The sequence below is a fragment of the Ischnura elegans genome, chromosome 4 (genome assembly GCF_921293095.1).
Source record: "Ischnura elegans chromosome 4, ioIscEleg1.1, whole genome shotgun sequence".
Lineage (NCBI taxonomy): Eukaryota > Metazoa > Arthropoda > Insecta > Odonata > Coenagrionidae > Ischnura > Ischnura elegans.
In genome coordinates this window covers 50,241,132-50,255,444 of record NC_060249.1, presented here as the reverse complement: position 1 = coordinate 50,255,444, position 14,313 = coordinate 50,241,132, and the positions used below count along the sequence as shown (strand labels likewise).

The 14,313-nt window shown below is 39.8% G+C and overlaps 1 protein-coding gene and 1 long non-coding RNA gene across 5 annotated transcripts in view; one reads left to right on the top strand and one right to left on the bottom strand.

Moving 5' to 3' along the window:
* The window catches only part of LOC124157419 (protein rolling stone-like), a 179,629-nt gene that overhangs the window by 48,426 nt on the left and 116,890 nt on the right, over window positions 1-14,313 (bottom strand). The gene's annotated exons all lie outside the window — the stretch shown is intronic.
* Window positions 3,102-4,539, top strand: LOC124157421. Its single transcript, XR_006864591.1, has 3 exons — window positions 3,102-3,364; window positions 3,453-3,534; window positions 4,504-4,539. It is a non-coding gene; the product is annotated as an uncharacterized LOC124157421 (long non-coding RNA).

The window sequence follows — 14,313 nt, the reverse complement described above, 5'->3', positions numbered from 1 at the left end:
TCAGAGAATTAAAAAAAAATATTTAAAAATCTTGTCTGGATTTGATACGAGTGGGTTCAGTGGCGCCGACTCCATGGGGCCTGAGGGGGCCCAAGCCCCCCCAAAAATTCGTTACAGATGTGAGGAAAAATGTGTCAGGCTAGTCAATTTTCCCCGGAGTGTCCAGATATCGAGATTCGAGCGATCAGGGTTCTAATGTTGATCATATGACTCCTCTAAAATGCTTAAAAATCTTGAAATTCACTACTTATCAAATTTACCTGGGCAAGGTCCTCGGTTTGGGCCCCCCCAATATTTTTTGTAAGTCGGCACCCCTGAGTGGGTTGGAAGCCAAGGGATACCAGTGATTTCTCATTTGTATGCAGAGTTAGGTACAGAAATTAGGTATAGAAAACAAACGAGATAAATTAGATACTTGGCAGTACATTTGATTTTCCACTCGATGTCAGCACAGAACAGAGACTCACTCGTTTCCCTTGGCAACCAGGGTTTTGTGTATTTACTCTAACAATTAACTGTACCTTACTCTGTTGAGAAAAAAATCACTTGTACCCCTTGGCTTCCAACCCACTCATATATAATAACTGCATCTGCTTAAAGTTAAATTTTAAGTGCCAAAATGATGTAAAATGCTAAAAAATAAAATTTCAGGTGCGTTATTTTTCGAAAGGTGGCGGCGGGGATAAGTCCTAGTTCGCCTACCGTACCGAATGTCGCGGATTCGAGTCCCGCCTGGATAGGTTTTCCATTTCAGGACATGGGTGTGTGTGATCGTCTGTTGTTGATTGTTTAAACTCCCGATGTAAAGGCCGCATTGCGCTCTTTTCGGGGCTGATTGAGATAAAAAAAATAAAAAATAAAAGTATTAAGGAACTCCCCGTTTCCTGGGGGGTGCCCTCCCCCCCCAAAGCCACCTCATCCCCCCAAAGCATATTCCTAGTTACGCCACTGCCACACCATACATTGCCCTTTCAACGTGAATTGGTTTTATAGGAGTGTTCCCCCGGCCGAGGACATTACCATTATTGGCGATGTTATGCTGATTTAGTAGGCTCTGACCCTAAAATATTGCGGATCGAGATGAAATGAACCTGGCATCCGTTAATGCGGTCCGAAATATTTCCCACAGCCTCGCGCTCAGCAGGAAAATAATAATTGCCCTTCATCCTGCTCCGATTCCTTCCATCAGTTCTTTTTTTTTTTTAAGCCCCGTCATCTGTTTCTCCTTTCCGGACGATTTTGCTCCTGTGGCGGAAACAATGGAATGAAAGGGACGGGAAACGATTCACAAACCGCAAACATTACTCATCCGGTTGGAAAAAATCGCGGCTTCACTTCTCTCTTTCGCGCTCTCGTCTCTGGGATCCCAAATCCAACCCCTCACCCCCGTCAACCTCAACTAAGTGGGGGTCGTAATGTTTTTTTTCATCCGAAAGATAGGGCGGCGACATGCGTTTCGTTACTTTCCTTTCCTGTGAGGGTGGGGGGTGAAAGCACGCGATGATCTCGTTAAGAGAGTAGTAGTAATAAAAAAAGAAATCAACGTTTCGCAACGTCAGATATTTTCGTATCTTTTTTTTGGCATGCGATCTCGTGATCTGTGTATTTTTTCGGTTTCTTCGAACAATAGAGTGGCGGATTATAGGGGAATCACAGTGGTCATGACCCCTATCCCCAAATATTTATGAAATTTTTTTTATTTTTTAAATTAGTTTAATAGTTTTGCTGTGGGCTATTTATTTCGTTTATATTATTAAACTTCTTATGTGTATAAAATTATTCTATACCATCTGCTGTTAAGAATAAAAATTAAATTTTAGGCTCCAATTTGCGTTAAAAAATCGTTATTTTTAAATTTTGACATGGCATATTTTAAAATGGCATGCGATCTTGTGATCTGTGTATTTTTTCGGCTGCTCCGAACAGCACAGTGGTGGATTTAAGGGGGGTTCATGTACCGATCGTCTCCTTTTGTCCTCCAAACGCTCCCTCGGGAAGAAATCGTGGCCGATTTGAATACGTGAAAAAGTGGAAGATATTGATAAATGTCGCCTTTTTTATGATTTTTGAATGCAGTATAAATCTCTCTATATCCCCAAATCCCCAAATTTGTATAAAAAATTCGTAATTTTGTTATTGGTTTAATAGGTTTGTTGTAGGCTATTTATTTCGTCTCCATTATTTAACTTCATATATGTCTAAAATTGTTCAATTTCATCTGTTGTGAAGAATAAAAATTAAAGTTTAGGCTCCAATATGCGTAAAAAATGGGTAATTAAAAATTTTTACGCGGGAGAATGCCCCTCTCCCCCGGGGGGTACTCAAGACTCCAGGTCATGACCCCCCCCCCCCAAATTTGATGTTGAATCCGCCCCTGGAACAAAATACACGAACTGTTTTTATGCCCTTACTGAGCAAAACCTAACTCTATTGATTCTTTGATCTATATTAATGCTGTCTCCTTGGAAAATGAGTGGGAGGGTCTACCAGTTTGAAGATCGTTGGTCTTGCTACTAAATACATATTCTCGAATGACTAGCGCCGACACAAAAAATGCTTGGGATTTTCGTGAGGTACGTCAGGGATCAGTGGAGTGCCCCTCAATCGAGACCCAAGTTGTGCTGGTGGCAGGTGGATATTTTGCTATTTTGTTATATGCACTTTCACGAAAAATCGCGTTAAGAGTGTGTTGATATTCAAGTGAAAAATGAATAACTTTGCTCATATATGCGAAAAATAGTGAATGAAGAAAATTTTAAAATTTTGAATATTTAATGATCGGCTGTTTGAGCGGTGAGGAAGTTCAAAGAGCAGGAGGAGAGAGCAGCAGCCCTATGATGACCATAATGAGAATCTACCGTATATTGAGGTTTGATGGCCTGATGAAGACAAAACTATACCTCGTGGTTGCAAATATTGTACTGTAAATAATGAGAAAAATAATGATAAAATGATATGAAGATGTTGTTGAAAATTGAGTAAAATGAACCCAAAGTGACAACATAAATCAAGCTTATACGAGATGAACTGGGGGCTCCTCTACACTCAAAAAAAGGATTGGATGAGACATCCAGTTTTAATTGGATAAGTGAAGGTTGGATGCAGTATCCACTGTAACAGACACGGCAACCAACGCGATTAGGTGGTATATCTAATTAAATTGGACAATCATAACTTGGTTGTAGTGTCCAAGTGTTGGTCCCCACACCAATCTCGAAAATATCCCTCATCCAATAGTTGGATCCCACAGCCAACTCGATGGATAAGGCGACTATTATCGCTTCTGCGTCAGTCATCACTATAGCGACGGACTCCCAAACAGTTCTTATAATAAACAACTCGTAAGTGTTTGGCGTGCTTTGTGGTAAGTAAATAGCTTTTAAGTTTGCTCTTGCAAGTGAGAAAATATATAGCCATTCATTGCCAATTTTAATACTTTTTTTATATCTTAGAGCAATTTAATACGAGACGATGACCGAGCTAAGGATTTTCTTGATGCTTTGGACCTGAACCTTCTCGAGGAAAAATTTACCGGTAAGCTTGCCTATTGTGTTCCGTTATTATGCATAACTCTTATTTTATTTCACCGTTCAAGATTTTATCTTGTGGGTTGATATTATCCTTAGGTTGGATATTGTATTTTTCAACCCATACGTTTTCTCGAAAGTACTTCCGGTCAATTTTGATTACTACCATATGAATTATACATTTCGTTACTAAATAGATGAATGCATTATAACTTACTACATGTGTATTACAATATCACTTTTAATGAATGAAATGTTTGTATTCTCATTTAATCCATTGATGAAAAGTTTCAAGTAGTTTTCCATTAGATTTCAATTGGATTGGATTGCAATTTCATGCACACCGGATAACCTGAGTTCCACTGTACAAGTAGAAATATAGACACTTATGCACTAATTATGCGAAGGACTCTACCCTAAGTTTATATAATATAAAAGTGTAATATCAGACACTGGCTTCTTCCAGAGACCTCTTTATTAATTTCATATCAAAATTTCTTTTTCTCCTCTCCTTCCTTCCAGCTCATATTTAAATGGCTTCCCTCTCAACAATTCCCTCTCTCTTTTCAACAACTCATTGGCAACAATCCAAACATAAACATCAAATAAATAATAGAAATCAATACATTAACATAATATCAAACGTTACAATACGTATGAACTGCAATATAGAGCTGTGTATCACGAAATTTAGAACTCAAATCGAGGATATATAGACCTATATACTATGGCATCCATATTGCTAGGTGTAACATACCACAGAATTTTTAAAATCATTTTTCTCCTGATCTAGCTATTCTTGATGTTTACATGACAAGAAGTTACGGCTGATTTATGTACTGTATAAATAGCTTAAGTTATGAGTAGGAAGTAGCTTCCTTTTCATGCAAAGCGTTGGTAACTAATTGCAAAAGAGTATAACGAATAATCATAAAGGCAAGTTTAATTATGCAAACATTTTATATATTTATTCCAGTTCCTTAGTGGAAGATTGTGAGGTGTTGATGGACACTTATAGGAAAATTCCCCGTGAGTTTGTGTCAGCTTGCCTTGAGGTGCCTTGGGTGAAGAGGAAGTTCACACGTTACCGAAGTGGAAAATGTGTTGCAGTTGGTTTCGACGATTTCAGCCTTCCTGAATTTGGAAAAGTGGACAGAATAATTTCCAACTGAAAATGACTGAGTGTTTCGTCTACAAAGCTCTGTACACCTTGGATTTCGACAAATATTTGATGTTTACGAAGTTCTTGAAACCAGCATAGTAAACTACATCAATGTTGAAAACTTAATATCTTTTCAGCCTGTAATTTATGTGAGAATGCCGGACTATAGCAGCAAAATTGTATGCAGCCTTCAGATATTGTGTAACAAAATTTTTTAACTGAAAGTTTTTTTTTTTAAAGTTGCTTCATTTTTTAATAAATACGTTTCGTAAAAGATTACTGCTTTCTTATATCATTTAACCTATTTGCATTATTTATGGCATTCAATTCCACATGATAGTGATCCGAGGTGAGTAAGTCTTCAAGGTTACAAGTTGCAGTGAAAACTATGAACCCCAAAATTTACGGTAAATAAACATTTTATTAAAAAAATGTATTTTCTAACTCTAATGTTCATCGTAAGTGGTGGAAATAGTACGACGAAAGGATATTGTAATGTTACTTTCAAATGGTGACACTATTAATAATAATATCCGTTGAAATATAACCCATTAATTAAACGCTACGGCAACAATTTCGCAAGGTTGTGGCATCCAATATAGATGGACGTAAGACCCAACGACGCTGGCTTGTTGTATCCAACGAGTTGGTTGCCACAGCCATTTCTCGCCCAGCCATTTAAAATGGCTCCCTTATCCAACTAACTGGATGGGGCCATAGCAACCATTTAAATTGGATGTGGGATCCAACTATTGGATACAACAGCCAATTTTTTCTTTCAGTGTATGTAGTTCCCTTGGATGCAGGACCACCAACAAAGCAGACCCATGAACACGACAGAGCAGCGACTCGGGTGGAAAGTTTTCATTCCTTCACATCCTATTCTAAAGGATTTATACCTAGTCACGCCCGCTACTATTGCTCTTGTTCTTACATTCTGTGAAAAAGATTGAGGAAAATTGTTGAAATTTTCCGTAGGAAGTCAAGGGATGAAATTTCATTTCGTTATTTTGAGCGGGTGCGCGAAGAAGAAATGGGTTTCGACTTCGACGCGCCAGAGGCATTGCTGTTCCTCCCACGGGTGCAGCCAAATATCGGCAAATCGTGCTGGCCCGCCCGGGTGCAGTCAGACGCGACACTGCAATCAAATTTTGACTGTTTGACGCGGTGCGTGCAGGCGAATAATACCACCATCGGCCCTCCGCCGCCGTCTGGAGTTAATTTCGCTCACTACCGTGCATGACTATCCCCGAATGATGCACTCCGGCAGTCAATGTAAGGGTGGGCGATTGGTCGCTGGGGATGATTTCACGTCGATAGTCGTCACTCTGGAGTGTGCGAAACAGAATGAGCTAGAACGGGCGTTTTGCACGGTGATTATTATTATTGCTCTGAGCCGTGTCGTGCGCTCCGCTGGTCGTGTCATTGTCACGCGGCAGTATCTCACGCAGATTGGCCGCAACTAAAAGGCATTTAGAAATATGTTCTTTTTTTAACTATCTCCCCTTGTGTTTCGTCGTCATGAGGATGTGGAAAGTGCGGAATCCGTTGGAGCGCATGGCTTCTGGCTAGCAGGTGAATTTCTGTTTTCTTTTATTTTAAAGTAAAATTATCAAGTCTCTTGCTTTATTATCACAGGTGAAATCGTAAATTTTTTAAAATGAATGCAACAAATTTATATGATTTCACGTTCAACTTTTTATTGAAATCATTACGAAGGCCTCAGAAAATGCATAATGCCTGAAAACTAAATCCGAAACCCTATAATGTCCCACCGTTACCATCAATATATGCATTTGCACACACCTTGTCTTCTTGAAATTTGTTAAGAAGTTTATGTAGAACGGTGGTAATTTTGTGCAACTCATCTACCATCTACATCTTTGTTTAAAAATAAGTCTTTTAATAGGAAAATAAAAGTAATAATCAAATTATTAAATTAATAAAATTTAACTTTTTATTAAATAAAAATAACGCTTGGCCAATTCTCCGATTACAAAATGATGGGATCATTTCGGATGAGAAAGTAAAAGAAAGGTGCTATTTCGCAATCGTCCGACCGCACGTTGAATATGCAGCGAGCGTATGTGTTCCGGTGCAGAAAGACTTAATCCGCGAACTGAATAAAATACAAAGGAAGGCTGCGCGTTTCGTCAAAAACTGCTACGGGCGTGTAGACAGCGTTACCCAGATGTTAAGCGAATTAGGCTGGGAGCCACTGGAGACTTGGAGGTACTAACACCCACTGCCACACGCCTTTTAGGCGGCTTTCGGGGTATTATGTAGATGTAGATGAATAAGAGAAACACTTACTAAAGGAGGTTCCTTTACTCGCAACGAAAAAGTATCGCATATTCTGTAAATGAGCAGGTTTGGAGTACAACTTAAAGTATTTCATCGAACAAGGTAGGTTTCCATGGAGTATTTGAGAAGAATTCTGGGATCCTCCCTCCCCATCATCCAATTCCCTCTTCAAGTCACGATAAGGCATACTCCCTTTCATTTTATCTAAAAAAAACCTATCATTTCCTTCCTCTCCCTCGCTTACCTTGCATTCTACCCCCTAACACTGTTTTCAACTTCCCCTTCCCGCTAAGTACTCGCTCCATCCGCACCTTTTGTCCCCTCCGTATAAGTAACCGAAATTTATATTCGTGATGATTTGATCTGTCAAATTCATAACTTATTTATGCTATACCTCATGATTGTAAATATTATGTAATATTGATTATTGGGAATTGATAAATCGGTCTCACATAATCACCTCGCAGCGGACAGTTTTGAAAACCGATAATTATGCACCTACAGTGGCAAAAAAATCTTGCTTCAATGAAACGGACTGGGACCTCAAGTACGTAGTTCCCTTGGATGTGTGCCGCGGATTCATCTCGTGGATTCTAAAGACCCGCGTTAATTCTTATGGCGAGGGATTCTCCCTTCGCCCTGGAGCGAAGCATCGTCCGAGGCTGGACGGCTGGCGGCTGTCGTGGTGTGAACGATTAGAATTAAGTGGACGTGCCTGATTGGACGACGCGTGGGGTGCTCGGAGCGTGAAGCGAGGGATGATATTACGCCCGCGGCGGCGTCCGGCTCAGCCATCGCCTCTTCTTCATGTGGGGACGGGATACCGATCTGAATTACTGGGATGTTTGATGCGGAAGTGAGAGAGATTAATAGAAGGGAAAAACCGGCACGGTCGTCGCGTAAGCTTACGGCCTCCAGATGCGCATAAAAGGGGAGTTGACAGTTCTGCGGGGTTATTATGTTTTTTCGAATAACATTGACCATGAATCGTGGAAGCTTATTCGGGCATTCCACCGGGTCAGGTTCTCCAACTCCATCTCGGCCGACGTTTCGATGAACGACTTGTCCGTCGTCATCAGGGAATGTCGAAACTTGGAAATCGTCCTCCTTATATACGTATGACGGTAGTATTAACCGGGGAAGGAGTTACGTGAATTAGTTAGTTTATTGATGAAAGTACAACGCGTTTCAACCGTCAGGTATTTATCAAGTACAGTGGGGATTTTTTTGGTTCCGGAGCTGTATTTATTTAGACAGTTAAAAAGCTATATCTGGGATAGAGAAAGACGGACTTTAGGTTGGTGCAGTAAGTGGTCATAACAAAATGCGTAGTTGAGAACGTGAAGTGAAAAAAGTGGGAGTATTTCAGAGTATCGCATAATTATTATTTAAGGCATTGTAAATGAAAGAAAGATCATAAATATTCCTACGGGTGGATAGTGGGACCAATGATAAGACAGGCAGGTATCACGTCAATACGAAAACGGTTATTTCGTAACCGACATCTCATAAACGGAGAGTTCGTTACCACGAAAGTTCGTGAACGCGACAGTTAGTGTAAGGACGTTCCGTAACCGGGAGTGATAACTTCAACTAATGAAGGATATGAGAAATATAAATATTCAAACTACTAAGAGTGCAACAGTAGCTTAACTTGTGAATTTATGAAAATTTTCCATCGTTTGAGCATGGGATCAATACCAATTTTATATTTAAAAGTGTGTAAGTGAAATGTGGGTTGATGATGTTTTTGATCAGCTGAAGCCGAATATGCTGCTATTTTTGCTTAATTTTGACAGTTAATTTTATGCTATGAAAACATTTAATTTGTTACGATATAGTTATTTACGTGTTGACGCTATTTATTAGGCATTATTTCAGAGCGAGAAGAATTACGGTGGTGCGGAACGCGGTATCGAAAAACTGGGCTTTTACCCTTTTAGGTTTTGAGCCGAGTCGGTTCAAACACTCGAATCCCTAGGCCGTCGTCCTCGAACACGTCCAAGTGATCCCAACCGCACGTTGTGTGGGAGGAGGAAACGAGGGGGCGCACTACACGCAGGAAATGGACCGCGAAAGACTGTGAGATAGCTGAAGATAAAACCCTTATTCACTTCTTGGCTCGCGATCCCGGCACGAAATGTAATTTTCGCTCTTTGTGTGCACTTAACTCCAACCAAAGGACATGAAAGAAAATGTGGTGGTTGAACAAATTACACTGGGAAACAGCCATCTTATTTTCTTAGATCTGTGACGTGCTTTTTTTCTAACTTTTGGCCTCAGGCTGGGGCGGATCCAGGATTTTGTTCTGGGGGGGGGAGGCACAAGGATGCCTCGTAATACAAAACGAACGTAATGATAATGGGACTTTATTAAAAATCTTGCATATTTTTTAAGGATCTGGGGGGGGGGCACGTGCCCCCCCTAGATTCGCGTATGGCCTCAGGATAAATAAATAAAATTACCTCAGTTTTTATCTATCACGTCAATTTTTAGCCGGCGGCCGAGACTCGAAGACCCTTGCCGTGAAGTGAGGAATGAAATTGAGCGATTTTTGCACCTTAAACAATACTAATCTCAACTTTTTGAGTGCCAGTCTGTAATTCCGGAGGGCCTACAATAAAATTACGCCATTTTATTCGTTCGGTCATCTTGCGTAAAATGTCATCTCTTAACTTTTTAAGCTACGGGGTACCCTCTTTTTGTCTAATGCGTCGTAAAAAATTTGCTAATGAAGGAATTTAAAGGGAAACTTTACCTTGTATACTGTCCGTACGGAATGATTTAATTCATACAAAGGCACGGATGCGCGTGAATTGACGAAAAAATAATATCCTTGCAGGCAACCCGCACAAAACCAAATCTCCCCCCTAGAAGCAAATTTCGGGCTACGTGCCCGTGTCTAACTGAAGTATCTCCTGCATAAACACGGTTCCCACTCAACCGTGAAAACCTTAGAACCGTGAATTCCGTCTACCGTGAACGAACCTGGAAAAAGCCCTGAATTTCGTCATAAAACCTTAAAATCCTCTCAAACTTGATTGTAGAACTACGATAGAGAGTTCAAAAGAAAAATCGATCTGTCGATCATGTTTCAAGGCCAATAATTCGCAAACCACGCATTTGTCTGCGCACGTATATTCGAAGCGCAATTACTTATTGGTCCGTGTGCTATGACGACACATTGACATTGAGCCTGTGATTGGAAGACCGGTAACCAAAGTGCTCATTAATCCTTGAGAAAAATCAGACACCTCTTCACTCCCCTGCCACCCTCCATTTTCCCACTCACAACACATACAATTAGCCGGCTCTAAATTTTGCAATTTCGCTAACGATAGGTGACGTAAAAAGAGCACTTTCATTGCTGCGTTTGCATTGCCGGCGTTTATCGCGTTTGTAAAATTTTTAGTAAACGTGCGGCTGGTGATTTTTACGTGATCAATATTTATTTCTAAAGTACAAAAAAACAGGCCGTGAATTTGACGAAATGTAGACCGTGGAAAAAAATGTTATAATTCAGTTAGAGTGGTGACCCTGATAAATAGTTCGCTATGCACCTGTCACTAGTATCCTGCGGCGTCATCCACCGGACGCCAGTCTGACAAGGTTAATGTCAGCCAATTGGATAGCAATGATGCCTCCTATGATCGACACTCTATCTATCAAAGAGTGGTCACAAATTACTGAAGGAATGGTGGAAAAACTTGACGTGGTGGAAGAAAGATAAGTACATTTTTTTTAAAATAAGCAATCCTATTTTATCCTCAACAAGCACAACTAACTTTTGGCATCTGAAATTGCCTCAGTTTTTATCTATCACGTCAACTTTTTTAGCAAATAGGATACCCTCTTTTTGCCTCGTGCGTCATAAAAAATTGCAAATGAAGGGATGTAATAGGAAATCTTACCTTATATATTGTCTATATAGGGAGTTTGTGAGTAATCTATTAAAAGTTACAGTTTACCAATGCACGTGCATTGACGAATGTGGACAAATTTAACAATTTGGCGTAAGAAATATGGCTACGTTCCATCGTTTCTCTATAGTAGCTATCTCCTGCGTAACTAGACTGCTATACACCTATCGCTGGTCTCCTACGGCGGCAGTCACCGGGCAACAGCCGCATAAGGTTTCAGGCAATTGGAGAGCAGTGGTGCCTAGTGATGAGCGGAACTGTGATTCTCCAATCACTTCGTTACCTGTGACTGCTACTCATCAGTAACGGTGATTCTTAACTGTGATTGCAATCACCGAGGAGAATCACTCTTAAACGTCATCGGTGATTTGTGGGGCTGCTATTCCTGCTACTTTGTCCAATTCCAATGAATGAGTTTTCCGCAAAATAAGCGAATAAACTTATTAAAAATAGGAAAATTAGGCCAAATATTTTTTTGAGAGAAAATGTCTGAATCTTCGTTCATATTACGATAATTAAGTAAAGTTGATATGGTAAAGGAATTGATAATGGCCAATCATTAAAATCCCGTCGGCATTTTTTTTAACATATTATATATGCAAACCATCATTATTCAAACCGTTAGCTATATATTTCGTAAAGAATATCTTATTCATCATAAAAGATGAATAAGACATCATTTACTATACTGTTGGTAGCAGTGGTAGCAGACGAAGCTATATTCATCGTATCCACAGTCGCAGTGATTTCGAGCATTCGGTGATTTAGTCACCGACAGTGATCGCCTACTTCCCTTCCATCACAGGTAGCGATACATCGCTGATCACTAGGTAGCAGCCTATCACCAGCAGGGCTAACTTCACCGAATCGCAATCACAGTGATTTCGAGTATTCAATCACCGACGGTGATTGCTACTTTTCAGTAACGGTGATTCAATCACAGTTAGCGATATATCGCTCATCACTAGTGGTGCCTCCTGTGACTGACACTCAATCTAGCAGAGTGGTCATATTTACACAAGTAAAAGTGAAAAAACTTGACGCGGTGGAAGGAAAATAACAACATTTTTCAAATCAGTATGCCTATTTTACCCTCAGCCAGCTCAATAATTAAAGTCAACGGAAAATAAGTTTAAAATTGCTCCCTAGTGTTATTGGTTTCACCATGAGGAACCTGGCGAATCCTGCTATTAGGCCACACGCAATCGAATGCTGCTTCTGAAGTAAAAATCTAGGTGATCACATGAAAATGGAACTGTGCCTGGCTCTTAAAGCTTGATAGCTCATTTCTTTAGAAAAAATGGGTTGAATTTTAATTAACTGTGTCATTATTTTTTTTACTTCAATGGACAACAATTTTTACATCAGTTTTTAACATCAAGGGATGTAATCAGAGAAAAAACATTATGAATAAATATTTTAAATTAAATAAATTATGGCATTCTTCATATTTATGATTATATTTGAAGCGAATAATTTCTTCATATTTAAATTTGAAGATGAAAAATTATTTGTTTTAAAACGTTTACCCACGGCGACACCAAACTTAAAATAAGGAATATTTGTGATGATGTAAGGGATATTTTATTTTTTTAAATTTATTGGCAAAAGAAGGGAACGGTTACATAATGAACATGCGTGACTAAGCGAAATATATTGTGCAGATCACATAGAAACTGTGAGCGAAAGCGAGAGAATCATTTTCTCACAGCCTCCGATAAAATTTCCCTCATTATCTTGGTCGAAATCCCCTTTTGATGGAAAAATCAGAGGGATGTGCCCATATTTTGATGATGAGTTTAGTTGGGCAAACGGGGATTCCATTCCGTTATCATCATAAATCATCATTAGCCGTTCAGCGTGGTGATCGCTGAATTGAAACCATCAATTCTCCCCCGTCTGATGCTGATTCTTTTTGAGCCTCGGAGGCAATTCTTTCTCGCATTTATCTTAATTTTAGCCGGCGTACCCGTGCCATTATCATCTCTCTTTCATGATGCTCATGTACCCACTGTTCCTTGCTTGAAATCCCCGGGGAGCTCAACATCTCAGTTAATTTCCAACCAACAAACAATAAAAAAAATCGTATAACTACCAGAAAAAATAGGTCGTCCGTTGTAGCATTTCGCACATTTAGCAATCTCAGGACTTGGATTTTTGTGCACTTTTCCGCACATCTTGCTTCAGCATTTCAGTAATCTAGGAGACAGGACTCTGAAGGGTTGTTTATTTTATTTATTTTAGCATTAAATAATGACTATTCCTACAAATAATGAATAAAAGAATACAATAGAACAAGTTTCCTACAATTGTGTGCTTTGTTTCGGCTTACCTTAAATGTTAGGTTTGAAATAATTCGTTAAATATGGGGATGAATATATTAATTCAGAAAAAAGGTAGTTGCACATTTCAGCAATCATTTTAATGGCACCGGCGCCCATTTCGGCTCACAGAGCCACCATCTGGCGTGAGGCAAGACACAGTACATGAGAACATCACATTTATACATTTGATGAAGAGGTGAGGGAGGATTTGACAAGTACACGGACGGGTGTGTTGGGTTGGGTTGGGTGTTTACTGTGAGGAAAAAATAGACGACTCAAGGAATACGGAAAAATCCGGAGTAGGAGGAGGGCTCTAGTAAGAGCTGTAGAAGAACGATGCTAGGGCAAGAACCACAGGAAAGGGAAGGGCTAGGGGATGGAAAATACTAGAAAGGGCAGGGTTAAAGAGAAGCCGCATGTCATTTGAAATGGAGAGGTGGGAGTAAGTAGCGAGAGACAAGGAGGGCAGTGGCGGATACACATGGGGGGCGCCCCCCCCTTTGCGGGTCCGCCCGTATTGCCAGACATTGGAGAACCACAATTGTATCTATCATAAGATGGCATTGTCTTTTATATGTCTATAATCACTTAAATAAAAACTTTCTTAAACTTGTGTCTTGCATGTGTCTTGATTATTTTGTATTACGATAAAATTAAAGGTAACTCAACATATGTTTGCACCCCCCCTTGATTTTTTTCGCTACTGAAGGAGGGGGTGAAAAGATGTGCAATTACTTTTAATTTCAATATGGCGAAATGGACAGATATCAGCTGAAAATCAAGAAAAAGAAGACTAAGACATTAGTTTTCAGGAAAAGAGAGGAGGCTAAGACAAAGATTAACCTAGGAAAGCATAAACTTGAAGAGGTGAAAGAGTTTTCTTACCTGGGAAGCCGAATTACCAGCGATGGACGGAGCAAGAAAGAAATAGTAGTATAGCGCAGGGGAAGAGGGCTTTCTATAAAAAGGAGAATCTTCTTACAGCTGAGAATACAAGCATAGAAGTAAGGGAACAATTCATCAGATGCTACATATGGAGTATGTTTCTCTATGGAAGCGAGGCTTGGACGTTGACA